Source organism: Euleptes europaea, chromosome 9 (assembly GCF_029931775.1).
Source record: "Euleptes europaea isolate rEulEur1 chromosome 9, rEulEur1.hap1, whole genome shotgun sequence".
Lineage (NCBI taxonomy): Eukaryota > Metazoa > Chordata > Lepidosauria > Squamata > Sphaerodactylidae > Euleptes > Euleptes europaea.
The window spans coordinates 23,276,800-23,287,709 of record NC_079320.1 but is presented as its reverse complement, the minus strand read 5'-3'; positions in this window follow the sequence as shown (position 1 = coordinate 23,287,709).

Below are 10,910 nucleotides of genomic sequence, written 5' to 3'. Positions count from 1 at the left end.
TAATACCAAGGCCAGTTAGTTGGGTGGGGGTTAAGTGTTTAATTAGCAATAAGCTGCTCCTCTTGTGTGCACATGTATAAGGCACCATCTAACATTGCCCCATTGATTTTAATTGTAAATTTTATGCATGCGTTTCTGTAGGCATCGTTACTACTTAATGACACAATCCCATTAAAGGTATTTTTGCTGAATTTCTAGCACGTTCCATTGAAATTAAGTTTCGTATGAAGATGCCTAAGATTGAGATATAGTGTTAAATTGGGGCTATTCACAACACTGGTGCCATGTAAATGTGTTAAAGATTTTAGCTACTAGCTTACAAACCGGTTATGCCATCTTCCTGCATCTAGCTAATACTTCCGTATATCTGTTGGACATGAAACAGACAGACCTCTCAGTCTGTGTTTGAATGGTACAGTCTGCAGAGCGGAAGCAAAGCTAACCATGCAACCACAAGGTGAAATAAAACTATCCACGAGTGAATATTTCCACCGTACAACATCTTGAATATTTCCACCGTACAACATCTTGAATAGCTTGAGTCATATGTAATTCTTGGCTTAATTTAAAGTATTAGATTTTCTTCCACCACAGTAGATGGCCTTCTGCCAAGTGGTGCAGGCAGAGAATTCAAATGTGCACTAATAGACTTGCATGTCGGTTAAATTGAGAGTTGGTTCAAAAAACTTGCCCAACAAGTTCCTCAGTTCTGAAAACGCTTAGTGATAGGATTTGTGTTCTGTTCTACCAGAAGCTTCTTGATTGTCTCTGCCTCCAACTTATTTCCTACAGCTGTGAAGGCCTGAAATGTCAGTTAAATTAAGCTGATTTTTTGGCAAATCCATAGCCTTAATATACACAACAGATGACTAACAAAATAACAAGAATAGGAAAGGTGTAAACAAGTTAAAAGCTGTTGTGACCTGTGCACAGTCTTGGAGTAGCAACAGGATTGGATCCTGTGGGTTCATTTCACTGATGGTGGTTTTCTCCTAGTATGAGGAACCTTCCTTAGACATTTTTTCTATGTATAGTTCTTAGATACAAGAACGTTGGAGAGTTAATAGGTAGTTTGCCTAGGAGTACCTTCAACAGCTTTGACACTTCTCAGTAGGGGATATTGGAAAGCCATTTGATTCTGTTGATCTAACTCTTACTTTGTGTTCCGTTATTGGCCTCTTGCCCTAATTGTACCAGAACATGGAAATCTGGTATGAAACCTTCTCTTCCACAAACAGTATGAAGAAGTTGTTATATAAACCATAAGAAATGTCTGTTCAAGCTTCTGTTCTGACACACAAAGTTCTTCCTGGGTATGTTGGAGGTACTTTGCTAGCAATGTGTCTGTTTAGAAAATCCATGCTGGTGATGCAGCAGCTCACATTTCTCACCTTATCCTGTGATTCCTCTAGATTCACTGTGGTGTGCCATGCAGTTATTCTTTCAATCACACAGTAACCCTGACTTTCTCTAGTCAGTATTTGAATCCTGGCTTGTACACTGCAACATACTGGGGTGCATGTGTGTAAAATGCTATCAAGTAGCAGCTGATTTATGGCGACGCCAACCCCATAGGGTCTTCGAGACAAGAAGTGAACAGAAGTGGTTTACCATTGCCTGCCTTTACATAGCAATCCTGGGCTTACTTAGGGGTCTCCCATCCAAATACCAACCAGTGCTGATCCTGCTTGTCTTCCGAGATCTGACAAGATTGGGATAGCCTGCGCTGTCCAAGTCAGGACAACATATTGGTACTTTAGGTTTATAGCCTCAGCTCTGTAAGATCCATGTAGTGTTTTGTTACAGTAGATGTCATGTTACGAAGATGTCATATCTTCTTATGATGGCTAATATGAATGACTTGCAATGCTAAAGCTTGTAACACCTGTATCCACTGTGCCCCTACTTCCCACAAGTGGAGTGTTGGGCAGCAAAGACCATCACACTTGCACCTTAGCAGAATAGCACCCTTCCTATCTGTGCACAAAAACTTTATCTGTTAAAGCACATCATAGAATCATAGAGTTGGGAGGGACCACCAGGGTCATCTAGTCCAACCCCCTGTGCAATGCAGGAAATTCACAACTCACACACACACACACACACACACACACACACACAGTGCCCAGAAGATGGCCAAGATGCCCTCCCTCTCATGAACTGCCGAAGTTCATAGAATCAACATTGCTGACAGATGGCCATCTAGCCTCTGCTTAAAAAAAGATTAATTCTCTTGGCCAACAGAACATCAGTTTTAAGGTCATTGTTAGATAAAAAATAAGTTACATGATTCAATACAGTTTGCTGAAAAATAAAGTTAAGTAACTCCAAATATATGATTGAAAAACCCTCTGCAAAAGGAGTCTTGTGTATTGGCACTGGCAAAAACATTTTGTCTTAGGAATAAAGGAAAATCCTAGTGGTTGTTGCTTCCTTTAACAGCTGTGTAAAGTAAAGCAAGAGCTATCTATACTGCAGGCATTCTGCAGTTCTATGATACTCTTAAAACATACTGAAAATCTTTTCAGCTCTGGACCTGGTAGCCCTGGTATGGGACCTCTAAAAATTTTTATTTGTAATTATGTTTTTTACTATTTTAATGTGTACCTGGTAACATTGGCCAGGTAGATCAGTCATCTCCAGAATCAGCTGCTTTATGCTTCCTGTGATGAGTGGGTGGGGCTTGTGTGCTTGGTCAGCAGTAGGATTGACAGGCTCCTTTGAGGCAAAGAGTGGGGTTGGGCCGGGGTTTCAAAGATGATCTATTAGCAAATCCCATTGTTGTAGGGCCAATTAAGGTGGGAGAGTGCCCTCAGACACCATTTGGTGATTCCAATCTTATATAATGTAGTCAGCTTACATCCTGGCACCTGACATCATGCTTTGCTCTCAAGAACTTCAGAAGTTCTCCAATAACTAGTAGTCTTTTTACCATCTTGGGTGCAGGGAATAGAACTGCTTTTTAACATATGGGCAGAATTTCCAACAAGTGACTTTGCACTCTGATGAAGCTGTTGAATTGCTGTCTGTTGTAAAAACTGGTAACCCTGAATTTAGATATCCTCATAGATCATGACTTTTGTGTTTCTTGAGATAATTAGCCAGTCTCTTGAACACTCTTCATAGGAGTCACTGCAGGAAGTGATTTAGCTACATGTTAACACCCTGATGGCCCTTTTATTACAGTAGCATACGAAGAGGAACCAAGTCATTCATCTATTAACAGCTAGAGAATTTTGTTGCTCTTAGCTGCCCTTACACAGTTAACTCCCATAATTTCCTACTACTTGGCTGCCAATCAGTATATGTGAGATGGGCAGTACTTAATGTTTGTTTTAGGTATTATGAATTAACCGTATGTATAGTGAGGCTTTCTGTTCAGGTGCTCTCTAACCTTGGGGTTTGCTGCTCAGAAATTTCCTCTTTTATGGTACTCTGTTGGAGTTCTGCATGGTCACTTGACTAAACGTGAGCTATTGGACTCTGGAAAGAATGTAGGTGAGAGCAATGGGGTTTCCCCATCAATGTTATAAGTTCCTATTTAAACTACAAAAAAAGTTTGTCCGTGTGTTAAATTTTGTATGAATCTCATCTGTGTATTTTTTTTTTTTTTGCTCAATTGTCACTTTACTGGTCTAAGTCTAACGGACTATAAGATGTTCTTTTTTAGGGTCAACAAACTCGGCACTTCCTATATGTATTTGATAAGGGAAGCCTTTTGAACTTTTAAGGCTGCGTAATGTAGATTATGGAGAGCCCAGCCACCTTCAAAGGAGGAACTTCTTTATATTCTAGTGTGAAGACCCAGAGTATAAATATTTTGTATTAAACAGATATTTGAAACCCTAGTTATGAATACTGATGGGAAGCTGAACTCTATTCTAACATCTCATATGTGTGCGCTGGTGATAAATGAAAATCCTCTTGTGCTGTTCTAACTACCTTGTCCCATTGAAAAGGGGTACAATTGTTGCCAAAACCATGACAATACGAAGATGTATTGAAACTGCATACTTCTGTAAAATTGCCCATTTGTATGACAATGTGTTAGCTGCCACCTCTGGACAAAGCAACATCTCAAGATGCAGTGGCCATTTAACTTCTGAAGAGAGCTAGCAAGCATTGATATTCCTTCTAAAAGTCCTATTCCTGCATACTAGAGGTAGGTATATGAGCAGCATAGCTCCCCCTTGGTGAGGTTGGTTAGGCTGAGACAGTGATCGCTGGGTGACCTTGGGCCAATCTTTCATGGCAGAGTGGGGGTTCAAATCTGGTTCTTCCAGGTCCTAGTCCAACACATCCAAGATCCACTGCGATCATTTTACATATTCCTGCACTGAGCCCTGCCACTGAATACATGTACTGCTTCTCTGGCTGAATCCTGGTGATCCTTGGCCCAATTTTAAGCTGTGGTTAGAGTACTGTGCATCTAAACTTCTAGTTATGGCTATCACACCTGATTTCATGTACAGGAGTCAAATGCCCAATATGAAGTGATTAAAGAAGGCAGTGGATTTATCTTTGTAGTGGCTCCACTCCTACACATGAAGCCAGCTGGGTGACCTTGGGCTCGTCACATTCTCTCCGCCTTACCTACCTCATGGGGTGTCTGTTGTGGGGAGGGGAAGGTGATTGTAAACTGGTTTGATTCTTAAGTGCTAGAGAAAGTCGGCATATAAAAACCAAATCTTCTACCTGAACTACGTTTCTTCCAAGTTTTACTGGGTTTTTTTGTTTGTGCACTAAAACAGTGAGAAGACCAGCAATTTTTACTCTGAAAATGATATTTGTTTTTTAAGGTAAAGTAAAATGAAGATGGGCGTAAAGTTACTTTTGCTGCTATTTGAGCTTAGTAAAATGGAGACAGATAAACAATGTCTACAAATCTGAGAAAGTTGATACCTAAATTATTAAAAGATTATGGGAACAACCCCTCCAAAGTTAAGGTTGCAATCTCATGCATGCATCCCTGGGGTAAGTGCTGTTGAACACAGTGGGATATACTTGCAAGGAAATACAGATGAGATTGGACTGTGAGTCTGGTTAATTTCAGTAGCAAAGGTGCTTAACTTTGCCTAGATTGTGGCCTGTTAAGTACAAAGGGTAATATCTGCATAAGATGGTTAGACAATTTCCTTTTGCAGCTTAAAAGTGAAGGAATGACTTTCCTAAATTGCCAAATGAAGTACTCTCTTGCTCATTACAGCATAGTTCATTTGGCTGTAAGGCCTCCTTCCCCACCCGTTGTGTCACAGTGTTGTGTCTCAGCGATCCTGCTGTTGGTGTGCATATGTTGAAAACAAGCATTAAGATATTGTCGAAGGCTTTCACGGTCAGAGTTCATTGGTTCTTGTAGGTTATCTGGGCTGTGTAACCGTGGTCTTGGAATTTTCTTTTCTGACGTTTCGCCAGCAACTGTGGCAGGCATCTTCAGAGTAGTAACACTGAAGGACAGTGTCTCTCAGTGTCAAGGGTGTAGGAAGAGTAATATATAGTCAGAAAGGGGTTGGGTTTGAGCTGAGTATTGTCCTGCAATTATTTCCTTGCAGCTGTGGAGAAGTTTACATCGGGACCACAATATCTGCAGTATCTTTCATGTTCTTTTATCCTTGTTTGTATGCTGCGTTTTGTGGTCCCGATGTAAACTTCTCCACAGCTGCAAGGAAATAATTGCAGGACAATACTCAGCTCAAACCCAACCCCTTTCTGACTATATATTACTCTTCCTACACCCTTGACACTGAGAGACACTGTCCTTCAGTGTTACTACTCTGAAGATGCCTGCCACAGTTGCTGGCGAAACGTCAGGAAAGAAAATTCCAAGACCACGGTTACACAGCCCAGATAACCTACAAGAACCAACAAGCATTAAGGTTTGATCAGATTTCTGAGTCAGTTGAGGGTCAAGCAGGAAGGCGGACTTGCAATCCCATTTTCATAGTGTTGCCAACCTCCAGGTAGTAGCTGGAGATCTCCCGCTATTACAACTTATCTCCAGCCGATAGAGATCAGTTCACCTGGAGAAAATGGCTGCTTTGGCAATTGAACTCTATGGCATTGAAGTTCCTCCCCTCCTCAAACCCTGCCCTCCTCAGGCTCTGCCCCAAAAAATCTTCAGGTATTTCCCAACCCGGAGCTGACAACCCTACATTTTCACCTTCCCATGTTCTTATAATGCACATGTGGTTTCAGTTTAACACAGTGGAAAACGTATCCCACCCCCTTTAAAACTGAATAAATTCTGAAGGATATTGTATTACTTTTAACAGGGTGCTATGTTATAGCTCCAGCATAGGGGTAAGAAAAGACTGAGCAGAGGGCATGGGGGAATGGGCAGTATGTTAATGGCAGCAATTAGCATGTTTAGGCTTCTAGTGTATAATGCCTGAAGGGAGATTCTGATATGTTTCAGCAGCAGGTAAACATGCTTGCCAGCCATTCACTTAAAATTTCCTGCAAAAAAAAATAAAATGTAACATTCAAACACTGAGGTGCATCTATCCCTATCCTCACTTTAGAACAGGGGTAGGGAAATCAGGCCAGGGGGCCCTTTAAGGCCCGCAAAATCATTTGGTCTGGCCCTTCGTGGGTCCTGGCAGATCTCTAGCTCAGAAGGATCTAAGACTGGTGATCCACACCCTCCTGCGGACAGGAATAGCCTCTATTCAAGGCAGATGCGAGTTTTGCTGAGAAAAGGAACCTTTTCCCCCTTTGCAGAAGAGTCGTTAGCTATGGAGCTGCTAGGACCCCCCAAGAAACTGTGTTAACCCTTTCCCACCCCGGCCATGGAGAAATGTATTTGTCGGCTAATTTTTAAGTTGATAATTTTGTATGGCCCACAGATGTTATAAATATCCAAATGGCCCATGGCAGAAAAAAGGTTCCCCACCCCTGCCTTAGAAGGTCCCTTTAATATTTGAATAAGCAGAGGGGTGTGTAGAAAGCTAATGAAGGTGGTCCACAGTAGCAGTGTTTGCACTGGTTGACATTGCTTCACACAATTCTACGAATGCTGAGTGTACATCACAAGTTCTGCATGTATTAAAGGCTACCTTTTTCTATCCATGTCTTGAGGGCTGGAGGTGGGCTGTACTAATTTTGTGAACAGTCTGCAGCCAATGCACAACTTAGAAATCGTCCTGCAAAATGCATTAATTCCAATTAAAGATAATATACCGAAAGGACACAAAGGGATTGCAATATCTCCTAATACTGCTAATACTTGTCAGTGGCAAGATTTGTTTCAGTCCTTATATCCCTCCAACACTAGATATATGCTGCTCAAGATCAATTGATCAAGGAGCTTCTAAGGGATAAAAGGAAAAAAGGAATACTGCTACGTACAGTCCAAAGCAGCTCTGAAACCTAGACAGTCATCCCTTTGTCTAAGCAGCCTAAAAGATGGCTGAATTAGCTTGGAGTCTATATCACCATTATCTTCCAATCCTTTTGACAGTTTTTTTTAAGGCAGATCTTATCCTCCCACCATTGCAGATGGGAAACTTAAGAGAGTCCGTGGCCACCTAGTGAGGTCATTCGTGCTTCAGTCTGAGCCATTGCGGTCCACCCACTGACAAAGTAAAGGCCCTGTAAAATGGATCTCCAGAAGCACTGACTTAATTAGATAGATGTTTACCCCAGTTGGAAGAGTAGGATTGTGCTTTTCTTGTGGTCAGTCTATTGGCCCACTAGTATAAAATATCCATCGATTACTGATCAGTCCTTCTACTATCAAGGTAAGCAGTACATGATTTGTGTGTTCTAAACAAGCCTCTCTTTTCTTGCATAAGTGGAAATTCACCAAGGCTCTGTTCTTACAGGCGTAGAAATGGGCGATGAAATCTCTTGCTGATTTTGACTGTCCAGAATTATTAAAAGCATCACACCTGCCCTGCAGGCCTGCCTGGCGATGCAGCTTCACGCAGTACAAATTTGAACGTATCCTTTCCCACAGATTATAGTTGTAATATGTGAACGTGATGTGTGTATTTTTAATCATCTTTTTGTCAGCCACGGCTGCTCACTGCTAGAGTTATATTGTGGATATCCAGTGGGGTAAGCCTGGATTTGATGCTACGTAATGTATGAAAAGGTTTCTAACAGGAGGATCTTGCCTTGATACTGGAGGATCTTCAGGTGCCTTGCTACTACAGCTGCTGACTTTTGAAAGCTGCTGCTTAAGGGCAGGGGCAAGTTGATAGGTAACAAGTTCCGTCCTGTGCCTTTAAAGACTGCTGTATATCAAAGCCCTGTTAAAAGGGTAGGAGCAGGCTGGGTTATTTTACAATCCTGCTTTGTAACACTGCATCCTTCTTAGCGCTACCTTAATTTGTAAAAACAAACACAACCCTTTGGGGAATCAGAACAAGCCATTTCCTGTATGAAGATGCTTTTCTTTTGAAACCAAGCAAGGCAAGACACTGTTTATTAACCAATTACATCCAAATGGCTGGCCCCTGCAGCCAGGGAAGAGAAATGGGAAATGGCACTGCCTCTTTTTTTTTCTTTTCTTGATCCTGGATTATTTTTTGTCAAACTAAAAAGAAGCCGGCCCCTGCTCATTTATTACCAGACAGATGCGGAGGAAGGAGGTTTTATATGATGCTGAATTCGTTGGCTGTGAGCTACAGAAGGATTCTGGGTAGCAATATGTAAATGAACAGAAAAACCCATCCTGTTTTCAGCTTACAGAAGACCATATCTAAACAGGCTCTTTGACTTGCAATGGTACATGGAGTGGTAAGTTTCATATTAGTCATGCAGTAAATGCATTTTAGTGTAAATGGGGAAATAATAATCCTGCCCCCTCAGCTCTACCTAGCTAGGTTGAAAAGAGGAGGCTGGCTGTAAAGTATATCAGCCTCTCTTGCTGAGAGAGGCAACATTGCTGGTATTTTTAATCACATGGGCTGGCTGTACTTTCATCATCTTTAATGCTGGCGTTTTAAGCGTCTGCTTCAAAATAATTAGAAAGCCTATTACAGTCCGAGTATCTTTACTGCGATGAGATTTCTCTGAAACAAACTTCATACCAAGGAGAAATGTCAGTGGCTGTTCTTTCCCAGGAGCCTCTAAGCCTGCTCTGCACTACAGGGCTGTAGCCAGTATTCCTCATTCGGTGGGCCTGCAACATTTCCAGGAAGGCACAGGCCCTACTCATCCATTTACGAGGGCTCTCTCCCCCCCCCCCACAACTTGGCCATCCCAGTTACCCCCTTACGCTCTCCATACCTCAACAAACTCCTGGTTCCAGGTATCTCTTTAACCACATACAGAAGTTTACATGGAAGCAAGCTCCCATTCTTTACGTGAAAACTTTTATGCCACAAATTTCAGAGCATGTCCTTTTGTTTATGAACAATTGTTTTAGGGACAGTGTAACCCCTGGCTATAGTTCTGCATGTAGATACAGCCACTGCCATCTCTGGCACTGTGTTAAGCACAGTGGCTGGAGGGGGGGGGCAAACTATGCCACCTGTATGCTAACAGCCACTGATCACTAGTTTTGTATTTTTCCAATGCCATATATAATAACCAAAATGTCTTGGTGTTTCCCTGCGAGTCCCCAATATCCTATTTATTTTGCTGTAACTTTGGTGTGCTGAGTAGGTAGATCTTGGATCAGCAACTTATTTTTAATGGGAGGTGTAGTGGAACTTGGCTATACGTGAAGGGCTGACAGCATTGATTTCGCGCGTTGACTCCTGAGCAAAATGAAGGCTTCTCCAAGTAACATCACTACCAGCCTAGTGCAAACAGCTGTGGCATCTCAGCTATCCACTCACCAAGAAACAGGAAAATTGGAGTGATCTGCTGAGCTGCGTGAAGACAGAAGACATCCCGAGCCTCTGCCGTTTTTTGCAGTGGTGATTCCTAGCTCGTGTGAGCAGAAGCAAGCTTTCCTATGAGAGCCAGTGTGGAGTAGTAGTAAAGAGCGGTGGTTTGGAAAGGTGGAATCTGATCTGGAGAACCGGGTTTGATTCCCCACTCCTCCACATGAAGCCAGCCGGGTGACCTTGGGCTAGTCACAGCTCTTAGAGCTCTCTGCCCCACGTACCTCACAGGGTGTCTGTTGTGGGGAGGAGAAGGAAAGGTGATTGTAAGCCAGTTTGATTCTTCCTTAAGTGAGAGAGAAAAATCGGCATAAAAAAACCAACTCTTCTATCTCAATGCAATCAGTCCAATCCCCTCTTCTCCAGTGATGACCTCTGAAATTTGGAGCCAGCTGTGAATGATGCTGATTGGTGGACCCCTCTGATGTCACAAAGAACTTCCACAGCTCCAGTTAATGTTAATGAACAGATAAATCCATGAATGTTTATGTGCTGCTTTCACACACAAAAAGATAGCCTACCTTTCTGGAGCATGGGGCCTGAGCAAGACTGATATCTGAGCTGGTGTTTGATTTATTGATATGAATAATTGTCATTTGAGTGGCAAAGCCAGGAGGAAACTGCGTTCAACCCATGGCTGAAGGATGTGCAGCAAGCTCTACACTATGTCTACCTTGACCAGGGATCCCCAGCTTTTCGAGCCTGTGGGTACCTTTGGAATTCTGGCACAGGGTGGTGAGCGCAACCACAAAACGGCTGCTGCAGAAGACGCAGCTGGCCACAAAATGTCAGGGAGTGAGGTCATGCATAATAGTAACTCTTAATCATTTCAGGCGGGCATTCTGTTTGAAGGTGACTTTTAAAAAAATGAACATATTGTTTAAAAAGGATGTCTTGCACAATTCTTCAGTCATACAGTGAAGATCCTGGTGCTGTGGTTGCAGCTGCTGCCAAAGCGACCTTTTAAAAATCTGCACAGCCAATGCCATCTCCAGTCTACCCACTTTCTAAACACACTTGGTGGGCACCATGTCAGGGACCCCTGACCTTGACCTTTGAGTTTTAAAGCTGAGATTT